This window comes from Hyla sarda, chromosome 3 (assembly GCF_029499605.1).
Source record: "Hyla sarda isolate aHylSar1 chromosome 3, aHylSar1.hap1, whole genome shotgun sequence".
In the NCBI taxonomy this organism is placed as follows: domain Eukaryota; kingdom Metazoa; phylum Chordata; class Amphibia; order Anura; family Hylidae; genus Hyla; species Hyla sarda.
The window spans coordinates 368243214-368263564 of NC_079191.1; the positions used below are offsets into that span (position 1 = coordinate 368243214).

A 20351-nucleotide genomic window follows, 5' to 3' on the forward strand; every position below is an offset into this window, starting at 1 on the left:
AATCCCCTTTTCTTTGCCTTCCAGTAAACCTACGAAGTTCTGCTGTTTTTCTGTGTTCTAAAATAAGCACAATTTACAATTCACAAGGTCTCGAGCAGATACGGCCAAATAGCTGGAACCACAAGTTCACATGATTGAAACCCATGTTACATGCTGTTGTTTGTCAAGGTCAGGGCAGCCATCTGTAGTTAACCCTAGAGGTGCCTGGATGTGCTATAACTTTAGCATATCTGGAGGCCAACAATACTGCGCATAATTCTCCACCCTCTTGGTTGAACTTTGGAATAGAGGGTTTCAAGGCTGGAAGGAGCAGTGAGATAATCTCTAGTTATAGCTTAAAAATATATAGAATTATATATAAATACATACACATTGAATCTGTGAACTAGTTTTAATATAAAAAAAAACAGACACCACTTTAGTATTATGGGGTTAAGCATCAAATAATAAAGACATACGCAGGGATTCTGGGATTATTAAAAATAACAATTGGACATTAAAGGGGCTGTACAGGATTAGGAAAACATGGCAGCTTTCTTCCAAAAACAGCGCTACATGTGTCTGCAGGTTGTGTGTGGTATTGCACCTCAGCGTCATTCACTTAGAGCTGATCTTCAATACCAGAGACAATTTATGAACAATATATATATATAAATGTTTATGTCATTTTTTATTTTAATGAATCAACTGGCTCCAAAAAGTTAAACAGATTTGTAAATGACTTCTATAAAAAAAAAAACTTAATTCCTTCAGTGCGTATGAGCTGCTGAAGTTGAGTTCTTTTTTTCTGTCTAAGTGCTCTGACACCTGTCTCTGGAACTGTCCAGAGTAAAAGCAAATCCCCATAGCAAACCTCTTCTACTCTGTGCAGTTCCCGATACAAGCAGAGATGTCAGTAGAGAGCACTGTTGCCAGACAGAAAAGAACAACTAACTTCAGCAGCTGATAATTATTGGAAGGATTACGATTTTTTAATAGAAGTAATTTACAAATCTGTTTAACTTTTTCTGGCACCAGTTGATTTAAAAAAAAAAAAAAGTTTTCCACAGGAGTACCCCTTTAGGGTGCGTTCACACGCTAGTAGCAAGTTACGCTACCATTGATTTAAATGGGTCCGCGGACAGTCTGCAAATCTGACACTATTGCGGACTGTCTGTGGACCCATTCAAATCAATGGTAGCGTAAGGCTGGGTTCACATCACTCTTCCCCCATACGGGAGCGCATACGGCAGGGGGGAGCGAAAACCTCGCGCTCCCGTATGCCTTTCTATGCGCTCCCGTATAATTCATTTCAATGAGTCGGCCGTAGTGAAACGTGCGGTCCGGTCGGCTCATTTTTGCGCCGTATGCGCTTTTACAACCGGACCTAAAACCGTGGTTGACCAGTTTTAGGTCCGGGGAAAAAGCGCATACAGCGCAAAAATAAGCCGACCGGACCAAACGTTTCACTCCGGCCGGCTCATTGAAATGAATTATACGGGAGCGCATAGAAAGGCATACGGGAGCGCGAGGTTTTCGCTCCCCCTGCCGTATGCGCTCCCGTATGGGAGAAAACGTGATGTGAACCCAGCCCTAACTCGCAGCGGGCAACCTACTGCTAGCAATAGCGTGTGAACGCACCCTTTAAACGCTCCATAGAGCCACACTACAAAAGGGAGACCAAAATAATGATCCCCAGGGGCATGGGTGAGAATAATATAGTACCACTCCCTATCTAGTATAAAATGCCAATACAACCCTGGTGAATATATACAATACTACAATCATAATAAAAATACCAAAGAAATAGTGGAAAGAATAATGATGTAAATGTATGTACCACAATCAATGCTGATCAGTCCCCTTGGTCACATATAGTCAAATACATAGAAAAAATGACAATGATATCCAAAGACAAAAGGAATATTGCTATATGTTGCAGGGATCACAGAGGAAGGGAGGGAAGAACGATGACCCTAGTAAACCCTTGTCCGAATAGAGAATCCCACGCGTTTCGTCACCAAATGTGACTTCTTCAGGGGTGTAGTGGACCACTAAGCTGTCACTACAGCAATAACGTTTCTGGTGGAGAGGCTTATGTAACGTCAGTCTGTGTAGAATAGTGTTTACCAACCAGGGTGCCTCCAGCTGTTGCAAAACTACAACTCCCAGCATGCCCGGACAGCATTCGGCTGTCCGGGCATGCTGGGAGTTATAGTTTTGCAACTGCTGGAGGCGCACTGGTTGGGAAACACTGGTGTAGAATGTATGTTCTCATAGGAGAGAACAATCCGCTGTCCTATTGTGGCGTCGCGGACGCACTGTAAATATAATACCCCAGATGCATATTTGATAAGTGGGGGTTTTCCACCTCCCGTTAGCACAGCACATTCTAGAAATAATTCGGAATCAAGGTTATGTAGCAGTAGGCTCCTCCGTCTGTCAGGACTCCGATAACGGACTGGCAGGGAGGCTCAAGGCAAACCAGAAAGGCACACGCTGTATATTCCTTGTATGTGATTATGTCATCCTCCCGGGGTAACACCCTAATGGCACAATCTGTAAATGATTCTCCAGAACCCGTACACATTCGCCGCATTTCTGACCTTGAAGCAGAATTTCTCAGGCCTGTGGGATATATTGCACTTATGAAAAATGGCACATACTTTATACCCCCTCCCCATAAGGAGTGTGTGTCCAGCAGACAGATTTTGTTTACCTCTGTATAGAAAGCCTCCTCTGCCTATTAAAGGGGTATTCCAGGGAAAACATTTTTTTTTATATTAACTGGCTCCAGAAAGGTTAAACAGATTTGTAAATTACTTCTATAAAAAACAAAAATAATAATCTTAATCCTTCCAATAATTATCAGCTGCTGAAGTTGAGTTGTTCTTTTTTGTCTGACAACAGTGCTCTCTGCTGACATTTCTGCTTGTCTCGGGAACTGCACAGAGTAGAAGAGGTTTGCTATGGGGATTTGCTTCTACTCTGGACAGTTCCCGAGACAGGTGTCATCAGAGAGCACTTAGACAGAAAAGAACAACTCAACTTCAGCAGCTCATAAATACTGAAAGGATTAAGCTTTTGTAAATTGCTTCTATAAAAAAAAAAGCTTAATCCTTTTCAGTATTTATGAGCTGCTGAAGTTGAGTTGCTCTTTTCTGTCTAAGTGCTCTCTGATGACACCTGTCTCGGGAGCTTTCCAGAGTAGAAGCAAATCCCCATAGCAAACCTCTTCTACTCTGTGCAGTTCCCGAGACAAGCAGAGATGTCAGCAGAGAGCACTGTTTTCAGACAGAAAAGAACAACTCAACTTCAGCAGCTCATAAATACTGAAAGGATTAAACTTTTTTTTTTTTTTCTTTTTTTTTTTTTTTTTTTTATAGAAGCAATTTACAAATCTGTTTAACTTTCTGGAGCCAGTTGATTATATTAAAAAGTTTTCCTGGATAACCCCTTTAACTCATGCAGTTTTGTCCCTTTCGCAAGTCAAAGAATGAATATGTACAGAAGGAATTTGTGACTATTTAACCCCCCCCCCCCCACACACACACACACACACACACACACACTTTTTCCCCCACGTATGCGCCTTTGCTAATTTCTTTTTTTACATATTAAAGGGGTACTCCCGTGGAAAATTTCAATTGGTGCCAGAAAGTTAAACAGATTTGTAAATTACTTCTATTAAAAAAAACCTTAATCCTTCCAGTACTTATTAGAGACTGTATACTACAGAGGAAATTCTTTTTTTCTTTTTGGATATCTTTTCTGTCATGACCACAGTGCTCTCTGCTGACACCTCTGTCCATGTCAGGAACTGTCCAGAGCACCATATGTTTGCTATGGGGATTTTCTCCTACTCTGGACAGTTCCTGACCAGGACAGAGGTGTCAGCAGAGAGCACTGTGGTCGTGACAGAAAATAAATCCAAAAAGAAAAAAAAATGTCCTTTTGTAGTATACAGCTCCTAGTAAGTACTGAAAGTATTAAGGGTGCGTTCATACACTATTAGTTTTTTTGGGTTTTCCGCTGCGTATTTGATAGTGGGCAGGCTCTTCTCGGCTGTCCGTAGCAGATTTTTCGCGACGGAATTTACGCTGCGGAAAATCCGCCGCAGTCCCTACTGACTTTAATGGGGCTTGCGTCGGATTTTCCGCAGTGTAAATTCCTCCGTGGAAAATCTACTGCGGACAGCCGAGAAGAGCCTGCACCCTTTAAAATATGCAGCGGAAAATCCGCAAAAACAAAGAGCGTGTGAACGCACCCTAAGATTAGTTTTTTTTTTAATAGAAGTAATTTACAAATCTGTTTGTGGAGCCAGTTGATATGTATATGTTTATAAAACATTTTTTTCCTGGAATACCCCTTTAATCACTAGCCTGCAACTTGTTCCTCAACAGGGATGTACCTAGGTAAGTGTTTCCCAACCAGGGTGCCTCCAGCTCTTGCAAAACTACAACTCCCAGCATGCCTGGACAGCCTTTGGCTGTCCGGGCATGCTGGGAGTTGTAGTTTTGCAACAGCTGTAGGCACCTTGGTTCCGAAACACTGACCTAGGTAGTATATGTGACTCAGGCTACATTCACACCACGTTTTGTACATACGGGTGAGGGGCAAACCGGGCACTCCCATACCCCGGCCGGTTCAGCCCGTGACTCCATTTACTTCAATGATCCGACCGGAGTCAAACGGTGACTCCGGTCGGCTCAGTTTTGACCCGTATCCAGTTTTCTGACCGGACCTAAAACCGTAGTATACCAAAACTGCATACGGGTCAAAACTGAGCTGACCGGAGTCACCGTTTGACTCCGGTCGGATCATTGAAGTAAATGGAGTCACGGGCTGAACCGGCCGGGGTATGGGAGCGCCTGACTTGCCCCTCCCCCTGCCGGCACCCGTATGTACAAAACGTGGTGTGAATGCAGCCTTAGGACTGACATTGTAAAGTCCGCTCTGCTACGTTGTCAGAATTGTCTCCAGACATTTTTGTATCCATTATGTCGCTGTATAGGTTCCCATGTGCCGGCTGCTTCTAAAGGCTGTAGCCACGGCAATTATATTTAATTGGGGGTGTGGGGGTGTATGCTGTTCGGTCTGATCTTCATCATTATTTCTGTATGATGTCATTGACATTTCCTCTCCATTAGCAGCTGTCACTTGTGGGGAGTGAGGCGTTGTATCACCTCTTCTCGGAGGAATTCTGTAGCTTTATATGAGACTGTCCATCCTAGAGGTCTGCCATTTAGATTCATGATGTTATTGTAAATTAGACCATTGAGGTTCTGCTAGAATCATAATCATCCTCCCGTTTTCTACATGTTGTAAGTTTATTTTGTTTTACACACCGGATCCCCCTTTATATGTTGAATGGAAGCAGACATTTATTAGGCTGTCTAGTGGCCCAACAACGAGACCGTTCATAGACATTAGTAGAACACTAGACATTAGGCACCAGCAGCAGCTTTTTTTAGCCTGTTAACCAGGTGTGAACCAGGCTCGTGTATCTCCAACAGTGGGATACCCTTTTGTAGGGAATAGTTTCCACAAAAAACTTTCAGAAATAAAACAAAAAATATATGTACAATAAATAGTAAAAAGTAAAAAAAAAATAAAAAAAAAAAAAAAAAAAAAAAATATATATATATATATATATATATATATATATATATATATATATATATATAATATTATAAAGGGCCAAGATTTTATTTTTCTTTATAGTAAGTGGCTTGCTAGAAGATCTACTGTCCATTGCTGGAAGGTATTCTCAGGTGGGATTAAAGGGGTGCTCCAGCGTTCTGAACTTTTTGTTCAGAACGCCCTGAGCTGGAGGCAATGATCGTGACGTCACGACCACACCCCCTTGTGAAGTTACACCCCCTCCATTCTTGTCTACTGGAGGGGGCGTGTCTGTTGACACGCCCCCTCCCATAGACATGAATGGAGAGAGCATGACGTGACATCACGAGGGGCGTGGCCCTTGTGTCACGACCACTGCCGCAGGAACCCGGTGTGGGTGCTGTGGGTGATCGCAGGGGGGGCCCAGCAGTGGGACCCCCGTGATCAGACAACTTATCCCCTATCCTTTGGATAGGGGATATGATGTCTAGAAGCGGAGTACCCCTTTTAAACCTAGGTTTCTTACTGGTGCAACAGCCTTGCTCAGGGTATGTGAAGGGCCCAACCACAGTATGGAACTAAAAAAAAAATAATAATAATAATAAACATGCTCCGCCCCCTCAGGTCCTTCACTTTGCCTGGAGCAGTCCTTTAATTTGAGGAGTTTAAAATGAGCAAAGGCCAAACCCAGTAATGGTCTCTAATGTCCAAATTTATGTTTTCCCATTGGATATTTACACACACATTCTATTAGAATAGATGTCTGTGCCCCCTATTTAAGGCAATGCTCCATAGACCTGTCATGCAAAGCTTCGGTCTCAGGGCGGAGTTGATATTGGATGATAAAAAGCCCTGGATTACAGCCACGGAGTTCTGCAGTGAAGCTTTAACACAAGTAAAGTTTAAAAGAATAACTAAAAAAAAGAAAAATTATATTTGTGTGTGTGTGTAAAAAAAACTTTGTCTGCTCCTTTCATGTACAGTGATCCCTCAACTTACAATGGCCTCTACATACAATAGTTTCAACATACAATGGTCTTTTTTGGACCATTGTAACTTGAAACCAGACACAACATACAATGTACAGGCAATCCAGATCTGTGAAACGTGTCAATGGCTGCAAGAACTGACCAATCAGAATAGGCATTTTACTGGTAAAACCCCTGTATTACTGAAGCGTATGCACTGACTGGTGTCTGGTAGCGCCCCCTACAGTATAGGGAGATATTACATGTTCTACTGTACACTTTATCTGTGCCAGGGTTAGCTGCTCCTTTGGACACCAGGTGAGGGTGACTCAATGTTATTTTTTTAGGACATTGCCCCTACTGTACAGGACCCCGAAGAAGATCCTGTCCTCTACATAGACCAGTGTTTCCCAAGCAGGGTGCCCCCAGCTGTTGCAGAGCTACAACTCCCATCAGGCCCGGACAGCCTTCGGCTGTCCAGGCATGCTGGGAGTTGTAGTTTTGCAACAGCTGGAGGCTCCCTGCTTGGAAAACACTGACATAGACAATGATTACAGCTCCCAGCAGATCTTTATTACTTTTATATGTAAGGATTTGCTTTATCTATCTTAGTTATCTACTTATATTTTTCTTTAATTTTCACTTTTTCCTATTTTTGGATGACATTTTGGACCTTTAAAACCAATTACCAGGTTTCCATAGAGTTCTGGTCTCAACATACAATGGTCTCAACATACAATGGCCGTCCCAGAACCAATTAATCTTGTAACCTGAGGGACCCCTGTATTTTTCTTAGTGACCCCACCCCGTGTCAACACTTGGATTGCTATTTAACATGTTGTCACTGCTAAGAGAAATGACATGGGATGGTGCAGTTATATTTTCTTGCATTACTTGGCAGCAGAACTACTTTAATCGAAATGTATTTCAAAGCACATGTGTCCTATGTATTATCCGTTGTCCCGGAGCACATTCCCTCCACTTATTTTTATCAGCAGATTGCATTTTAACAAAAGAGAGACCAATGTCTCCTTATCCCAGGGGCTGCGCTCTCCGGGGCAGAATCCGGTATTTTAGTTGCATTCCCTTAGGTGGAGGAAATGTGAGTGGGTGGCTTCTGAAGTCTTGTCTCACATGTTCCCCGTTCATGACTTAGAGGGACCAGTTTCCGCAGCATAGCCCATCTTATTATTGGACTGTTTCCTTCAGTCGTCATTCCCATGACTGTCACAATCCTCCCGAGATAAACAGGATGTCTTCCCGGCCGCTCCCATAGTGTATTCTGAGCTCATTAATGGTCATTGTCTTCAGTGAAGACTCTGATGATATTTCAAGGGGACGTCTGTTAAGGAGATTTTCTCTATTTTTAGCTCCTTTGAGGGGTTGTAGCCTTTGTTTTATTTGGTAGAAATAGACATTACTTAACTTCTGTTTTTAACAGATTTGCTAGTTATGAAAATGTATTTGATCTGGTTTCCCTTTCTGAGATGGTCTAAAAACCTGGCCAGTTGCTCCTTAGCGGACTACAGACTATTACTCAGTTAGCTTTTTAGCCTTTTTAGGCAGCAGATTATAGTGGACTAAGGTGCTACTAGGATAATTGTAGGTGCTTGCTTGGGGTAACAATGCAAAAATAAGCTTGTCAGAAGATTGTTAATCTATTGCTGTAAGAGTTCACGTGGCTTATTGCAGACCATGCTAAAGAGCAAGTAACAGATCTTGGACAAATTGGGCCAACTGGTGGTTTCAAAGTCCTAGGCTATGTTTAAACACCATTTTTGGTCCTGTCTTTCTACCTGCAAAACATAATTGACCATTCTTGTAGCTTTCTTTTTCTTAAATAACTGTTAGATAATACGATATGTGCATTATCGGCCATTTTACCATTGAGTTCCATTGAATTCAGTAGCAGGGTCTTGAATGTCCAGCCCTTACCAACAAAACATTGATGGCTTTAAAGATAGGTAATCTGTGCCTTAGTCTCAGAAACCATTTAAGTGCATGCAGTCTAGGTCATGCTGATTAATGGTATTGTACATGAAGGTCCATTAGAGCCATAAATGAGAGCAGGACTGAATACGGAAGTCATTAGTATGGATCAATATATAGTAAGGAAGCATACTGTAATATATGGATCTATCACTGGTTCACAAGGGCAGTGCCTAGACACAACACTCTGCTTCCAGTTAAGTCAGTTAAGTGTCTAATTGTTATTGGAGAAGTAGACATTGGTGGAGGTCATCTTAGATGGAACAACAAATTCAAAGAGAAAAAACATCACAGGATTTTTGTTTTCAGATATCAGCCACTAATACCTGCACAGGCATTCGATTAGATGTGTATGCTACCACTTATATGTTCTAAAGGCCCCTTACACACACTAGAGCAGGGGTACTCAGCTACTTTTAGTAGGGGTCCACTTTTCCAGGTCTGCCATCTGGTGAAAGTCCGAGCTAAACTCTAAGACCTGGTTCACACCTAGCGGCCGCAGTGCCATTCAAGAAATAGGCGCTGCCTGTTGTGGAACACAATTAGTACTTAAGTCATCGTTTTCCAACTGCCACACACACTGTGCCCCTGGTATAATACTGCCACACACTGTGCACCTGAATATAATACTGCCACATGCTGTATACCTAAAGAGAATGCTGTCAAACACTATGCCCCTGAGTATAATACTGCCACACGCCCTACCCCTGAATATATAACTGCCACACGCCCTGCCCCTGAATATATAACTGCCACACACACTGCCCCTGAGTATAATACTGCCACACACTCTGCCCTTGTGCCCTTGAGTATAAATACAAAATATATATATATATATATATATATATATATATATATATATTGCCACTGTGCCCTGAAACAAATTATACCTTCACCTAAGCTTATCGGTACAGCTCACCCTACCGTCTAGACTGCGACACGGACGAGACCGGACCCAGGTCTCCTGGGGTAAATAGACAAAGAAGGCAGAGTCCAGCGCAGTATCAAACCAATGCGTAAAGTTTATTCAGCAATCAGCCAACATGGAGAACAGGTATATATTTTTATACCTTTGTGTCCCAAAACAATGAATGAGGTGCGCCCCCTCCCTCATATGAACACTTCACCTGTAGACAGAAGAGCATGATGGGAGCTGTACTTTTGAAACAGCTGTAGAGATAAAGGTTGGGAAATTCCCGTAATACAAATACTTCCAGGGCCGGACTGCGAACAAAAATAGGCCCAGACTATGCAGCCCCAAATTTATTTTAATTTTTTACGGTGGGGTGCATACTCTAAAATCACCTCGGTTTAAGTGGCTCTCTAGCTGTAACTACAACCCCCATCATGCATGCAAAACTTCAGGCATTATGGGAGTTGTAGCTTTGTAACGGTTGGAGAGCCGCAGATTGGGGTACAGTGTCGCCCATAATCACTGCAGAAAGGACAAGTGACTCCAGCTCTGATGGGACACCGTAATGCAGCATACACAATTGTACAATGACTCACAGGAGACGTCTCCTCTGTTGTCTTTCCTTTTCTTCTTCATCTGGTCTTTTTCTTCTTTCAGCTCCATCTTCTCTGCAGAGTCTGATGCCCGCACATTATTGGTCACTTTGTTATCCTCGTCCTCATCTTCTGTATGACAACAATAATCATTATAACCCTGCCAGACATCATGACCCCTAAAAATAATACCGCCAGACACTGTTTCCTCTGTTTGTCAGAATCCCACCCCTGTGCTCCCCCCAGACCCATTTTCCCCTCCTCCTGCAGAACCCTAATGACTCCTCCACACTGTGAATATTTAGTTGGTGGAATGTATGCTTGCTGCAGGCACCACTGAAGCCGTTGGCAGTAGGACTGCACGGATGTGCGCCATCTCTATAGATGACAATGCAGTCCGGTGGAATTCCATCAGCAGAATGGACCATTCTGCTGGGGGAATTCCGCTGTGGTGATTCCACAGTATGCACAAAGTAGCAGAAAACAATTGAGAACATTTGGACTCTGCTACAAGCAGATTTACGCCATAGGAATGTCTTCAATTTGGATGGGCCTTAAGTGCCCCCCAAAACCCTAGGTCCTCTTCGAGCCAGCTTTCTCCCTGACACCTAAGTCCTCCTCCAGACTCCTCTGCCCGCTGGCTCGATAGACCATCAATCATATAAGCCCAGAAGACCCCTTTACAGATAACCTAGCCAACCTAACAAAAATTTCGATTTTACTGTCATGAAATAGTTAAGGGTCTCCTGATACACCCTTCCATTCCTGAGATATGAGAGTTTATTGTTTCTAATAAGCCAGAAAATCAGTCAGATGGGCAAGAGCTTAATATTAAAGGGGTTATCCACCATAAGGGGATCTTAGTATGTACCTGGCAGACAGTAATGGACATGCTTATGAAGGATCTGCGCTTGTCTTGGGGCTAAATGGCTATGTTGTGAGATTACCATAACACTGTGGCTAGCTTTTTGTGAACTAGTATTTCCTGTCTGAGTTTTTTTCTTTTTTTTTTACTACAAATCCCATAATTCCATTTTACTCCCTCCCACACATCAGCCACCCCACCCATTGAAACATAAATGAGCTGCATCCATTCAAAAGACCTGTGGTTTTCAATCAGGGTGTCTACAGCTGTTGCATTAGTTGCAGATTAATCCCTCCACCCATTGAAGCAGACAGGCTCCTGTCATCAGCTGACTAGTGAGTCAGATCTCGGCCACATGGCAGCCTGGGAAAAATCCCAGACAACAGTAATTTTGTATGCTGATAAAAATAAATATTGGGGTAAAAATCACAGAAGAATTGTGAGAAAACCATCACACACAGGTACAGACACTATATTATGAACTACATTAACTTTACAGCCCCTGTAGCATAGTCAAATAAAAAAGAAAATCCTGGAATACCCCTAAAGGGAGGGACTATCAGGTGATGGGCAGGGTTATACAGCCAGGAGGTGTGAATGTTTTACATTGGGGGCATGTATGCCTAATACACACCCCCTGACTGTAAATTCCCACCCATCACCTGATAGTCCCATTATTAAAATTAAGTTCACGCCCATCTGACCGATTCCCTGTCAGACAAATTTTGAACCCTTATATTGGGAACAGAAAGGCATATCAAAAAGCTATTTAATGATAATGTGATCTCATTGGATGGTTGGCCACAGGATAAGATACTCATACTGGCAAATTGTTTGTCTTTTGATGCAGATTATGTAAATATTATAGAAAAATAATGTTGCACAAACTGTGGAATTATTGCTGTTTTTTGCTTCACCATTAAAGAGAAATTGACAGTGTCACTGGTCAATTTATGGGCAGAATCATCTAGATTTTTACTGATCCCATCCATATTGCTGCTACTGTAATATTCATTAAGAAAAAACTCTTCCACACTGTGTCCAATTTTATAGTGCAGTGAAATACATATGGTGCAAGGACTGTGCCGGGTTTTAGTGCTCTATGAAAACACATGGGTTCAGGAGAAAATCATCTTAGCTGGGGATACAAGTCCAGAGGGACTCTGCTAAATAATGGAGCGGGCTTCGGCGTGGAGTGCACGAGAGAACAAGGTCAGAGAGGAGAAGGACATCTGAAGGATTCACTTGATACAGGAGAGGAACATTAAACCACGATAACCACATTAGCAGATGTCTGTCTCACTGAACATTTAATCAGTTTATGATCCTTGGGGCTATTGCATCTGGAGCTTGAACATGGATTCTGAATGAGAAGTGTTTTTTGCAGGCCACTAGTTCACGCTGTATTGACTGCTCTCAGCGCCCCTGCTGGTTTGATCTGCTTGTTCATAGACCTGAAAGTAAAGCTGGGGCCTCATTGTATTGTCTGGGATGCAAGTCGCTCATTTATATTTTATATCCTTGGTTTATCCATAGCATAAAATATATTATTCTGTATGTACCTACATCTAATGTAAGTCATAACCCAAGATCTTCTATGGTCTATTAACCCCTTAAGGACTCAGCCCATTTTGGCCTTAAGGACTCAGACAATTTAATTTTTACGTTTTAATTTTTTCCTCCTCGCCTTCTAAAAATCATAACTCTTTTATATTTTCATCCACAGACTAGTATGAGGGCTTGTTTTTTGCGCGACCAGTTGTCCTTTGTAATGACATCACTCATATCATAAAATGTATGGCGCAACCAAAAAACACTATTTTTGTGGGGAAATTAATACGAAAAACGCAATTTTGCTAATTTTGAAAGGTTTCGTTTTCACGCCGTACAATTTATGGTAAAAATGACGTGTTCTTTATTCTGAGGGTCAATACGATTAAAATGATACCCATTATTACATACTTCTATATTATTGTTGCGCTTAAAAAAAAAATCACAAACTTTTTAACCAAATTAGTACGTTTATAATCCCTTTATTTTGATGACCTCTAACTTTTTTATTTTTCCGTATAAGCGGCGGTATGGGGGCTCATTTTTTGCACCATGATCTGTACTTTTTTTTTTATACCACATTTGCATATAAAAAACTTTTAATACATTTTTTATAATTTTTTTTTATAAAATGTTTTAAAAAAGTAGGAATTTTGGACTTTTTTTTCGTTCACGCCGTTCACCGTACGGGATCATTAACATTTTATTTTAATAGTTCGGACATTTACGCATGCGGCGATACCAAATATGTCTATAAAAAAAATTTTTTTACGCTTTTTGTGGGTAAAATAGGAAAAAACTGACGTTTTACTTTTTTATTGGGGGAGGGGATTTTTCACTTTTTTTTTACTTTTACATTTTTTTACTTTTTTTTTTTTTTTTTTTACACTAATAGTCCCCATAGGGGACTATTCATAGCAATACCATGATTGCTAATACTGATCTGTTCTATGTATAGGACATAGAACAGATCAGTGTTTTCGGTCATCTTCTGCTCTGGTCTGCTCGATCACAGACCAGAGCAGGAGACGCCGGGAGCCGGACGGAGGAAGGAGAAGGGACCTCCGTGCGGTGTTATGAATGATCGGATCCCCGCAGCAGCGCTGCGGGCGATCCAATCATTCATTCAAATCGCGCACTGCCGCAGATGCCGGGATCTGTATTGATCCCGGCACCTGAGGGGTTAATGGCTGCGATCAGCAGCCGGGATCAGCCGCGCATGACACGGGCATCGCTCCGATGCCCGCAGTTATGCACAGGACGTAAATGTACGTCCTGGTGCGTTAAGTACCACCTCACCAGGACGTACATTTACGTCCTGCGTCCTTAAGGGGTTAAAAGCCCAACACAACCTAAATCCTGAAAGTTCAGATAAGGGCAGTAAACTCTAGTCCTCCCAACAACTCACAAGTGTTCAGGAGCGTCCAATGGCTGAAAAACCTGCACAGACACAATCCTTCCCAAAGTTCACTAAGATTGTATACGTTATCATGCAAAATAGGCTGGACTCCAGACTTAGACCTACAATAATACACTGTTTCAAACCATCAGGACCGAAAAGATATTTGTGTTCCTGTAGCAAATTCTCAGCATGGAATCGTATTATGTCTATCTGCTGTTGGTGAATTAACACTTTTGGCTTGCCCAGACCGGCATGTTCTTGGTTACCAGGCTGCCTACATCATCAGACGAAAACCATTCGTAGAGACCTAGTCACTAATCCTTCCTGACTGCTCCATGAGAGAGAGAGAGGATGCTTCCTTGTCGCTGTAGGGACAGGAAACAGAGGTTTAAAGGCCCCCTCCCCTTACACACCCCAGTGCTTTCCAAATTACTACTAAGATGGGAGATATAACAAACCCAACTTTAAAGGGTGAGAGTTACTGTGGTGCCATCATGAAGGATTAGTGAGAACAGAATTTACTGTAGGAAATAATTCCTTTTTCCGCTGCATCCTTCTTCATGGTGGCACCATGATGGAGCCATACCAGATAGGTAGCTCTTACCAGTCTGCTATAGCTTCCAGGTACTTGAGAACAATTCTCTTAACATTGAGACTCATAGACATGTTCTTTCTGAACCTTCTGAATTCTATGAAAATAAGACAGATTAGAGATAAATTATGGTAAGAGATAAGATAATTCTCAGACACCAGAAGGAAAGGTTCTCTTTATTGTCAGGGCCTGAATCTTCCCTATTCTGCAGCCTGTAGTAATTGCACCTAAAAGGCTGCCTTCCACAAAAAGAATTTAAATTCTAGCTTGTCCTTAGCTCTTTCGAGCTACCTAGGAGTGTCTCTAGCTGTCACCTGCACCTTAATAGTGCCACAACTAACGCACTTCATCAGACCTTCCTGCAGGAAATCCAAGATTAAGGCAATACTAGGATTATCTATATCAAAGTCCGTTCCCTGCATCCAGGAATTAAAACTTTGCTAGGTCCTAGCATAAACAGAACATGTAGAGGGCTTCCCTCCTGGCTGGACAGTGGAGATGGCAGGGCCTGAAAGACCCCTCTGCTTTAGGATCCACCTCACAGGATCCATGACGTGATGTAGTCTTCCTATTTCGGGAAACCATAGGGGACGTTGATGTAGAAGGACTGGTTTGTTCAAAAGCGGAAGATTGCTAGGGTCTCCAACAGAGGAAACCAGTTCCTCTTGGACCGGGCAGGAGCTACCAGAATTACTTTCTCCTTCCAATCTCTTATCTTTCTGAGGAACACTAGGATAAGAGGGAATGGGGGAAAGGCATAAGCCAGGTTCCAATGCCAGTCCTAACTCAGGTCATCCAGACGTGGTAAAATCTCTCCTATTCAGAGGATAGAACAGGGGAACCTTCCTGTTCTCCCAGGTAACAAACAGGTCTATCACTACTTCATGGAGTTTCCACTAACCTGTGTCTACTCTCCTTCTGCTCAAGTCTGCTTGGACATTGTCCACTCCTCTCAGGTGCACTGCAGTGATGGATGGGACTGTCTTCCCTGCCCAAGAAGAAATCTACCTAGAGAGACTCTGAATGTGAGAGTGCTTTGTGTCCCACTGTCACTACAGGGGAACGGGACCAGTAGATTCCTACCAAGAGACTTCTGTTGTCCTGCCACCAATCCAGGGATCTCTTGGTGACTGAGGAACTTGGAATCTTTTTGTTTAGGGCCGATGGTCTTTTGTCCCAGTGAGAGAGAATATTTGCCTGGAGTGGCCCTGACTCCAGGCCACTGCTTATATGCAGGAAGTCATGAGGCTCAGGCTCCTTATGCAATCCTGTATAGAAGCTTGAGACTTCTTTTGTAAAATTGTCACTTAGAGCTGAATTCTCCTTCTTAGAATGTGGTAGAAAGGAGATGTGGGATTTTGAGTTCCCAAAATATCTTTTGTGTTGAGGGACCTGAGCTTCTCTCAATTTACTATATTTAGACACCCCGTTTCTCAGGCTGGCCATCATCTCTACTAAATGTTTTGTAAAAACACAGGGCGAAGAGCAGATTGCGAAAAGGAGGACCCAGAACTGGAAATGGCATATAAAAACTTTTACAAAACCTGTAGTAGAGACAGTGCCCTTTCCGAGTCATCACAATGGGGGAGATTTATCAAAACCTGGGCAGAAGAAAAGGTGCCCAGTTGCCCATAACAACCAATCAGATTGTTTCTTTTGAGTTTTACAGTTTTACATCCCTGCACTTCTCTCCCCTATCCTTGTAGGAATAGTAAAACTCTGAAGTGTGTAACCCCTTAACGACTTTGGACATAAATGTACATTTACGTCCTATACATGACGCGAGCACTGGATCGGTGCCCGCATCATGCACGGTGGGGTAATGGCAGACATCAGCGATCGCCCTGATGTCTGCCATTAACCCCTCAGATGCCATGATTAATACTGATTATGGCATCTGCAGCAGTGTGGGACTTTGAATGGGTGATCGGATTGTGTGCGGTGCTGCAGCCGGGATCCGATCACCCAAGGTGGCAGTTGGAGTCTGGTGGGCAGTCTCCTCACCTGCGTCCTGCCGTCATCCTGGTGTCCTTCTGCTCTGGTCTGCAATCGAACATAGCACTGAACAGTATTAGCAATCAAGTTATTGCTATAAATAGTCCCCTATGGGGGACTATATAAGTGTAATAAAAGTAGAAAAAAGTGAAAAAACTGAAGCCCCCCCCCCCCCAATAAAAATTTTAATTCCCCCTTTTTTCTTTTTACAAAAGAAATGTAAAAAGAAATAAATGAACATATCTGGTATAGCTGCGTGCGTAAATGTCCAAACTATTAAAATATAATGTTTATCGTCCCGTACAGTGAACGGCGTAAATGTAAAAAAGTCAGAAATTGCAGCATTTTGGTTCCATCACATCCCAGAAATATTTTATAAAAAGTCACATATACACAAGTGGTACCAATAAAAACTACAGATCATGGTGCAAAAAATGAGCCCTCATACAGCCCCTATACGAAAAAATTTGAAACCTATAGGGGTCATAATAGGGTCACCTAAAACATACACATTTTGTTTAAAAAAGTTTGTGATTTTTTTTAAATTAGTACAATAATAGTAAACAGAAACCCTCCAAAAGTTGCAAAATTGCTGTTATCTTTTTAATTTCCCCATAAAATTATTTTTGGTTGCGCCATACATTTTATGGTAGAATAATAGGTGGCATTACAAAGTACAATTTGTCACTCAAATATAAGCCCTCATATGGGTCTGTGGATTGAAAAAAAAAAAATTATGGATTTTAGAAAGTGAGGAGGGAAAAAAGGAAGCATGCAGAGTCCTTAAGGCCCAAATGGGCTATGTCCTTAAGGGGTTAAACCTCCGTTTTCTGTCCCTTCGACGCAGGAGTAGCATCCTTTATCAGGGTGCCGTCATTAGGAAGGGATGCAGTAGAAAATCCATAGTTAAAACCCCTTTTTGCTAAGATTGCATACAGGATCAGGCAAGTAGAAGACATTTTGGTAATTTAGATGGATTTTTTTTTTTGTGTGTGGCTGCAAATTGTTTGGTTGGGTTGGTGAACAAGATGTAATAGGAGATGACTTCACATTTCAGTCAGGAGAGCATTTTCTTGAAAAAACATTTCCTTGTTGATGCAGAAACGGGAAACAGATGAAAGGAAGCTCTTTGCTTTTGTAGACAGTCAAAATATATTCCTTCATGGCACCTTAGTTTGTGACCTAAATTCCAAGCTTTAATTTACATGTAATGTTGATAATGGACGACCTTTAAGGTATATCTTACATACTCTCGTCTCCTCGGTCCACCCATGTTTTTTTGTGTCTATTTCCTCCTTAAATAAGTCAGGTAAAGTAGACTTAACCAAAGGCATCCCAAGGCAACAATAGGAAATACTTTCAAGATGAAGTCTTCTTCCATAATATAATCTTTTACACATATGGAAAGTGTTGTACAGCAGTTTTCAGAAGTAGAATCAGTTTTCTCACAATGACAGCCCTAATCCATATATTCTATTACAAATATCATGGAGGGGGCGTCCCTGTTTAAGGCCAATCTCTGAGCTAGAACACAAAACCGCTAACTAGCAAATTCACTTGCTGTAGTAGACTTGAGCCGCAGACCTATTACATCGAGGGTCTAGATGACTGCCATCATGCTATACCTTATTACCAGGGCTCAAGTCCTGCAGAAACGCATTGATATGGAGTTCCCACACTTTTTCCACAGCAGGAACACTTTTAGCAGGAGTCCTGCACTATTACCAGGAGTCCCCATTTGCAGGAGTCCTGCACTATTACCAGGAGTCCCCATTTGCAGGAGTCCTGCACTATTACCAGGAGTCCCCATTAGCAGGACCAGCTCTTGAGTGAAAATCTTGGGTGAGTTCCCATACATTTTTTTTGCCAGGATTTGACCCCTGATTATGACTACTTGACCAATGAAGATTACTTCAGTAGCTAAACCCCAGAGGGATCAGCCACATTCGTGACAGTGAGAAACTGAGAATTGTTCTTGTTGTAAGATTATATTGACTTGCTATTATAACATAGAGTAAAAGCTGAGGTATAGTTGAAATCCAGAATAAATAATCACGGTCACTTCTGGCATAGAACAGTGTCATTGAGAATGCACGGAATCCATTGTGAAGATTACACACATGAACCTTCCACAGACCACCGATTGTTACCCTGCTGTGGAGTTGTATGTGCCCTAAGGTTGAAATGCTATACAGCGCTCACGGGTGATATTACTCTGTGGTAACCCAATTCGTGTGTGTCTTGGAATGTAAGAACCTCTCACATACTGACTAACATATTTGTTGAAAGCTAAAGTTTATAGGTTCAGACCCAATCTGTGTAAATTGATAACTCAACCTTGTCGGGAATACAAATTATTGCATGAGACTAAATGATTGGCCAAAACTATTTTGTTGGGTGAAATTTAAAGCCCTTCTACAATGTTGTTGAGGTGGCAGGATACACTTATAAAATTGTTGGCAACATCTTTTGTTTAGGAAAGATCTTTTGGGATACAATGTTCTCAGAATGTTCTCACAATATTCCAAAAAGTCCTTTGCAGTTTGTCATTAATCATGTATGGCCAGTTTAATCGTAACGTCCAATATGGACTACAATGTGTATCATCTCTGTCTGTGAAATGAACGTTCATGAGATTATTGTGCAACCATCAAATTATTTCTCTCTGTATATTATCACCTTTTTAAAGAGACATTCCAGGTCTTTTTTTGACTATGGTCTGATTGGTCGGGGTCTAACACAGGCACTGATCAGCAGTGGCATCCATATATACAGTCCTGAGGAACCCTGTTTAAAGGGGTACTCCACTGGCCAGTGTTCAGAACATTTAGTTCCGAACGTTGTGTGCGCCACGCTGGTCAGCCACGCCCGCTTGTGATGTTACGCCATGCCCCCTCAATGCAAGTCTAAGGGAGGGGGGAGTGGTGGCCGTCATGCCACCTCCCATAGACTTGCATTGAGGGGGCGTGGCGTGATGTCACAAGGGAGCGTGGCAGACTCCCCCATCGCGCGCACAGCATGTTCCGACCGCTGGGCAGTGGAGTACCCCTTTAAGTCTAAGGCCATGTTCACTTGTTTTTTACTCTGGATTTGAGTATGGATTAGTGCCAAAATCAAGACAAAATCCACAACAATTTAGCTGGATGTGAATGGGATACATATTACCATTCATATACTCTATTTGCTTTGGACTTGATAAAGGGAGGAATCCCGAAAGCTCGTCTCTATAAAATGCTGTTAGTCCAATAAAAAAGGTATTACAAGATACTGCAACATTTTATGATTTGCATCTGCATCACTGGACTAATACGGCTACTCAAATTTACTACATTCATATACTCCACTGAAAGTTCACAGATAAGCTACGTAGAACATTATGTAGAAACTAACTAATTGATTTGGGCATCCTTTTGGTTGATCCACCAATTTCTTTATCAAATTAAGGTGGTCAAACTTTTAAGGTCTTAGATAAATGGGCTTCATGTTCTGATCTGGTAACGGAGTTTAGTATTCCCGTCTTTGCCATTCCTTCTCCAGCCTCTTCCTTTTTCTTCCATTCTGTCACACCCTGGTTCACATGAACATTTCTTGCATTGATTAAAATCTTTGTATATTTTTCGTGTTATTGATGTATGACAATGAGCCTTTAGAAGAATGATGGGAGGTTTAGCATTCCTTAAACTATCATTTTTACATTAGCTGAGACCATATGTATGCAGGAATTGAGGGTATAAGAGAGAAATAGCTGTAGGGGTATGTGCACATGAAACCCGTGTGACTTGTGTGAAAAAAATAAATAAAAAAAGTAGTCATATAAAAATAGTTTACACAGACATGAAAGCTAGGAGAAATTAAGGCAATTTAACTGTGATTTTATGATGG

At 41.9% G+C, this 20351-nt stretch overlaps 1 protein-coding gene across 1 annotated transcript in view; it reads left to right on the plus strand.

Annotated features, from left to right (window-relative positions):
* SPTBN1 (spectrin beta, non-erythrocytic 1) overlaps window positions 1-20351 on the plus strand; it is a 197155-nt gene that overhangs the window by 49141 nt on the left and 127663 nt on the right. The window lies entirely within an intron of this gene.